Source organism: Cebus imitator, unplaced genomic scaffold (assembly GCF_001604975.1).
Source record: "Cebus imitator isolate Cc_AM_T3 unplaced genomic scaffold, Cebus_imitator-1.0 Scaffold218, whole genome shotgun sequence".
Taxonomy (NCBI): domain Eukaryota; kingdom Metazoa; phylum Chordata; class Mammalia; order Primates; family Cebidae; genus Cebus; species Cebus imitator.
The window spans coordinates 2,855,801-2,862,245 of record NW_016107533.1 but is presented as its reverse complement, the minus strand read 5'-3'; the positions used below and the strand labels follow the sequence as shown (position 1 = coordinate 2,862,245).

Genomic DNA, 6,445 nt, shown 5'->3' with positions numbered 1-6,445 from the left:
CATGAGTGAGGCATCCCCCCTTTATCAATGGGGATGTCAGTAAATAATCTGGCTGCGAGCAAAGACTCCAGAGCCCAACGTTCAAAGTCAGGCTCTGCAACTGCCCAGCAAGGTATTTTAATCTTCCTATGCCTCAGTTTCCCCAGTTGTTGTGAGGATTAAATGAGGTTTAATGAGTTGATACATGTATAGAACTTAGCTCAGAACCAGAAGATAAATGTTAGGTGGTCTTATTATCTTCATACAATGCTCATCGCAACCCAAAGGAAACAGACCCAGAGAGATTTAGAAATTTGTCTAAAATCACACATTTCAAGAAAGGAATCAGGTAGGCACCGTGGCTCACACCTGTAATCCCAGCACTTTGGGAGGCCAAGGCGGGTGGATCATGAGGCCAGGAGTTCAAGACCAGCCTGTCCAAGATGGTCAAACCTTGTCCTTACCAAAAATACAAAATTAGCTGGGGCGTGGTGGCGTGCGCCTGTAATCCCAGCTACTTGGGAGGCTGACACAGGAGAATCACTTGAATCCAGAGGCAGAGGTTGTAGTGAGCCAAAATCATGCCACTGCACTCCAGCCTGGGCAGAAGGAGAGAAACTCCATCTCAATTAAAAATGAAAAAAACAAATAGGTACTCAACAAAAATGTGTTGCATGAATGAAGAAACAAGGGAGAGATCGCTAAAGTCCTTCCAAAATCAGACAAACCCCATGCCGCTCCACCCCTGACTACTCTGCTTGCTTTTCTTTGACTTCCATGTCTTAACCCCAGTGTTTCTCAAATAATAGTGTTGCAAAGGCATCCTGAGGACATGGTGGAGTTGAAGTGGCCTTGGTATGTGGTGACATCCTAGGTTTCTTCATTCCTCATTCCCTTGAGACACTTTTTGAACAAGACGATAGAGTGGAGTTATCCTCAGGGGCAGAATTGCTGAGGATAAGAGCAGGCGGGTGGATGGACGTGCGTCTGCAGCCCTCACACGTTGTAACAGTCAGTCAAAGCCACCAGGTGTCACAAGCAGAGGAAGACTGGAGCCCTACTAGAGTCACTGTAATCCCAGCTACTCAGGAGGCTGAGGCAGGAGAATCACTTGAAGCTGGGAGGCAGAGGTTGCAGTGAGCCGAGATCGAGCCACTGCACTCCAGCCTGGGCAACAGGAGTGAACTCCGTCTCAAAAAAAAAAAAAAGAGGGTGGAGAAGGCAACTGTCTCAGTGGAGCTGGGTCATCCTGGGTAGGGAGTCTGGGCCCCTGAAGCAGGCCCTGGCTCCTGGAACTCTTGGCCACCATGTGTTTCGCCAAGGTCCACTCTGATAACAATAAGAATCAGAAGGCCCAACTGTGTCAGCCCTTTGAAAAATTTGCTGATGTGATGGAAAATTGAGAATCAAAACAGGAAAGGTGAAGTCGAGCATGAAAGAGCTGGAAGACAACGTCAAAGTGTGGTGTCTGGACACTGTGGCGGCTCAGTATCAGAGACAGCACCTGGAGCTCACTCCTCCACTTGAGAAAGAAGGAGATTAATTATGGTGCAGAGGCAACAGACTCCCTGTCCTAGAAGTTGAGGATCCTGAAATCAAGGAGCACAAGGAGCGCTTTTGTGACAAGGTCAGGAGATGGTTCCAGGCCACACTGCAGTGGCTGCAGACTTGGTGGCAGATGGTTGTGGCCTGGGTGAAGGAGAACGTGGAGGCCCTGGTCCATGCAGTGCAGACCCTCTGGAAAGAGTTGGAGAGTTTCTGCTGCTCTGTGACAGAGTTCTTCATGTCCTTTTTACAGTCCCAAGGAGCCCCCTGAGGGGATGGAGGAGCTGACACCCCAGAAGTACTCTGAACCCCAATGAAGCTACTGACACCATCTTTGCCCTCCCCCTCACCAAGCACCCACCCTGACCCCTCCCTCAGCTCTCCTGTGCCCCGCCCCCATCCCACACACCCAATCTCCCTGCCTGGCATTCCTGCTGCGGCTCTGACCTGGCACAGTCACCCTAGCATCTTAATAAAACTTGCTTATACTTTAAAAAAAAAAAAAAAGACAGGAAACCAGGCTGGGCGCGGTGGCAAATGCCTGTAATCCCAGCTCTTTGGGAAACCGAGGTGGGTGGATCACTTGCGGTCAGGAGTTCAAGACCAGCCTGGGCCGGGCGTGGTGGCTCAAGCCTGTAATCCCAGCACTTTGGGAGGCCGAGGCGGGTGGATCACAAGGTCAAGAGATCAAGACCATCCTGGTCAACATGGTGAAACCCCGTCTCTACTAAAAATACAAAAAATTAGCTGGGCATGGTGGTGCATGCCTGTAATCCCAGCTACTCAGGAGGCTGAGGCAGGAGAATTGCCTGAACCCAGGAGGCAGAGGTTGCGGTGAGCCGAGGTCGGGCCATTGCACTCCAGCCTGGGTAACAAGAGCGAAACTCCGTCTCAAAAAAAAAAAAAAAGACCAGCCTGGCCAACATGGTGAAACTCCATCTCTACTGAATATACAAAAATTAGCCAGGCATGGTGGTGCATGCCTATAATCCCAGCTACTCAGGAGGCTGAGGCAGGAGAATCACTTGAACCCAGGAGGCAGAGGTTGTAATGAGCAGAGATCATGCCATTGTACTCCATCCTGGGCAACAGAGCGAGACTCCATTTTGGGGAAAAAAAAAAAAAAAAAGACAGGAAACCTGAGCTCAGGGAGTATAGGTCTGACTCCTTTGGCTGCAAATAATGGAAATCCATCTCAAATAACCAAGAGGGAAAAAGAAAGACATTGTATTGCTTCATCACTTGGAATTTCAGGGATGATGCTGGTTTTAGGCATGGATAGATCTAGACATTCAAATAAGACCTCAACTTTTCTCTCTCTCTGGTCTATTGTTTTTCTCTCTCTGTTTGCCCATAGCAGCCCCTCAGCAAGAGGCTTTCAGCAAATGATGGCTGCTGACAACCCTCAAGTCATACTCTTCCAGTTGCATAGAGTTCTAGCCCTCATGACTATGTTTAAGTTTGGGACAGGGAGGAGAGGTTGTCCCAAGGGAGGAAGCAGGAAATGTTTCCTTTTGTCAAAAAAATCAAAAGTTTTCTGGGTGGGGGGCTAGGGGAGGGATAGCAGGGGGTGGGGAGATTGGGGAGGGATAACATTAGGAGAAATACATAATGTAGGTGACAGGGCGATGGAGGCAGCAAACCACCATGGCATGTGTATACCTATGTAACAATCCTGCATGATCTGCACATGTAGCCCAGAACTTAAAGTAAAAAAAAGAAAAAAAAATCGAAAGCTTACTCAGAAGCTCCGAAGTAGACCTCCCCTTAGGTGTTATTAGCAAAGCTGCAAGGGGGACTGGGAAAGTGGGGAACAGAGTCATTATTGGCTTAGACGTGTAAGAATCTACCACCTGGGGCTGGCCATGTGGTCACCCTCAATGAACTAGTGTTTTTCTTTTCCTTTTTTCTTTTTCTTTTTTTTTTTTTTTGAGATAGGTCTTGCTCTGCCGCCCAGGCTAGAGTGTAGTGGCATGATCTCAGCTCACTGCAGCCTCAACCTCCCAGGCTCAAGCAATCCTCCTACCTCAGCCTCCCGAGTAGCTGGGACTACAGGCGTGCACCACCACATCCAGCTAATTTTTGTATTTTTTGCAATGATGGAGTATCATCACGTTGCCCCGCTGGTCTCAAACTCCTGAGCTCAAGCAATTCTCTTGCCTTGGCCTCCCAGAGTACTGGGATGACAGCCGTGAGCCACCATCCCCAGCAAAATTGGTATTTCTTAAACCAAGAAGGAGGGAGACTGCATTGGCTAGGTCACTAATGGTGTCTACCATAAGAAGGTATTGTGAGGCAACCTCACCAGCTCTTGTTTTTGTTTTGTTTTTCTGAGACTGAGTCTCGCTTTGTCACCCAAGTAAGAGTGCACTGGCACAATCTCGGCTCACTGCAACACCCACCTCCAGGGTTGGAGTGATTCTGCCTCAGCTTCCCAAGTAGCTGGGATTACAGCCGTGCACCATCATGTCCGGCCAATTTTTGCATTTTTAGTAGAGATGGGGTTTCGCCATGCTGGCCAGGCTGGTCTCAAACTCCTGAACTCAAGTGATCCGCCCCCTCAGCCTCCCAAAGTGCTGGAATTACAGGCATGAGCCACTGCGCCCGGCCACCAGAGTTTGTAACAAGAATGAGGAGGAGAAGTTTTGCAAAAGTGGAAATGCTAGCTAGCCAGACACAACTAATGTGCTCACTAGAATTGGAGAACAAGGAATGAAAGCCTGGAAAAGTGAGTTGGATCAGGGGAGGTGGGCGTGGCTCCAAAGGAGAGGATGGTCCAGCTATGGACAACACCTGTTAGAATGTTTCCAGAAACGTACATTTCTTATCCGAGGATATTCTGGAGCAGGAGCACAACAAATACAGAAGATTCTGGGTGAGCAAGAGACAGGGCCTCGTCAACACACAAAGAGCCCGAGTTCCTCCCACTGTTTTTGTTTAATCCCCACTCTTTGTTTTCCAAGGTGGCCTGAAACCAAATCAACAAAAATGCAGCTCTGGCCAGATGTGGGGCCTCACACCTGTAATCCCAGGTGTGAACACTTTGGGAAGCTGAGGCAGGCAGATCACCTGAGGTCACGAGTTGGAGACCAGCCTGACCAACATGGTGAAAACCCATCTCTACTCAAAATACAAAAAGTTAGCCAGGTGTGGTGGCAAGCACCTGTAATCCCATCTACCTGGGAGGCTGAGGCAGGAGAATCTCTTGAACCTGGGAGCTGGAGGGTGCAGTGAACTGAGATCGCGCCATTGCATCCCATCGTGGACAAGAGCTAAACTTCATCTCAAAAAAAAAAAAAGATGCAGCTGAGGCACTGAGGAAAGTCATGCTCAAAAATCCTCAGTGGCTCCCTACCAACCCTGAACTCCAGACCAAACTCTGAATCTGGCCCTACTGTCCTCTCCAGCCTTGTCTCTCACTGTAACTCCGCTCCTCCTCCAGCCCATTACCGCAGCTCCTGGCAGCTCCCTGCAGCTCCCTAAATCTAGCCCAGACCTTCCTGACTCCAGGATTTTGTCCCTGCTGTCCTTTCTGCCCTTTTCTAGCTGTGACATCTCTGTGCTTTCTTATCTACAAAATAGGAAGTTCCTCCCTTATAAGGTATTGTGAGGGTTACAAAAATGAAATAAAACATGTTAAGTGCTTATAACACCACTGGGCACGGTTTAAATGCTCACTATATGTTAGCTATTATTATTGTTCATGAATCTCTGGTTTTTTGTTTTCTTTTCTTTTCTTTTTTTGAGATGGAGTTTCATTCTCGTTACCCAGGCTGGAGTACAACGGAGCAATCTCGGCTCACTGCAACCTCCGCCTCCCAGGTTCAAGTGATCTCCTGCCTCAGCCTCCTAAGTGGCTGGGATTTCAGGTGCCCACCACCACACCAGCTAATTTTTTGTATTTTTATTAGAGACAGGGTTTCACCATGTTAGCCAGGCTGGTCTCGAACTCCTGACCTCAGATGATCCACCCACCTCAGCCTCCCAAAGTGCTAGGATTATAGGCGTGAGCCACCGCTCCCAGCTTATTTGTTGCTTTTAGAGACAGTCTCATTCTGTCACCCAGGCTGGAGTGCAGTGGCACATTCAAAGCTCTCTGCAGCATCTGCCTCCAAGGCTCAAACGATCCTCCTGCCTCAGCCTCCCAAGTTGCTGGGACTACAGGCACACACCATCACGCCCGGCTGAGTCTCGGTTTGAAGTACTAACAAACTTGGTGCCATGGCACTTGGCATCCACATCACAGTCCTTACCCATTTCTTCCTTGCTGTATTTGTGAATGTGTCTAGAGTGAGCATCACGAGGCCCAGGGTGATACGTGTGGCTCCCCTGGCATCTTGCTCAACTTCGTTGTGGGTGTGCCAAGCACACAGCTGGTCCAGCTGAGATGGAAGACAGCCAGCCTGTTAAGGGGCAGAACCTGTTCATCCAGCATGGCTTGGAGAATGAATCGCTAGTCTGGGCAGCAAGTTCCCCCTTGCTGGCCAGAGAGTCACATTAGGAAATGGAGCCCACCCACAATTTCACAACGAAGGCGTTGGGAAAGTCAGACAAATTCATCCACCGATGGTGTGCGGTTAAGGCCTGGCGCCAGGCATCCCCCCCAAAAAGGCAGGAACCTGCCCCTGTGAAGAGATGAGGATTGAGCCTCCCTCCTGGGCCCAGGAGCAGTGACTCAGCAGGAAGCCAGCCAAGGCCTGAGTCACTCCCTCCCCTACAACCACACCCAGGGTTTTCCTTAAGGGCTTGGAAAGTTCACTGGGAGCTGGAGGTATAAGTGTTTGGTACCTGGGTCTACCCAGGCTAATGAAATCATTTCTTTAATGATTTAATAGCTTAGTATTTAAGAGCACAAATTCTGCCTTCCTTAACAGCTACCTCCTAAAGCAAGTTTCTTATCATCTCTGGCCACAGTTTGCCC

At 49.2% G+C, this 6,445-nt stretch overlaps 1 pseudogene across 1 annotated transcript; it reads left to right on the top strand.

The window, feature by feature from the left end:
* Nucleotides 1–1,286: 1,286 nt before the first annotated feature.
* LOC108318423 lies at nt 1,287–1,833 on the top strand (annotated as a pseudogene). Its single transcript, XR_005203501.1, has one exon. The product of XR_005203501.1 is annotated as an interleukin-32-like (transcript).
* The last annotated feature ends 4,612 nt before the right edge of the window (nt 1,834–6,445 follow it).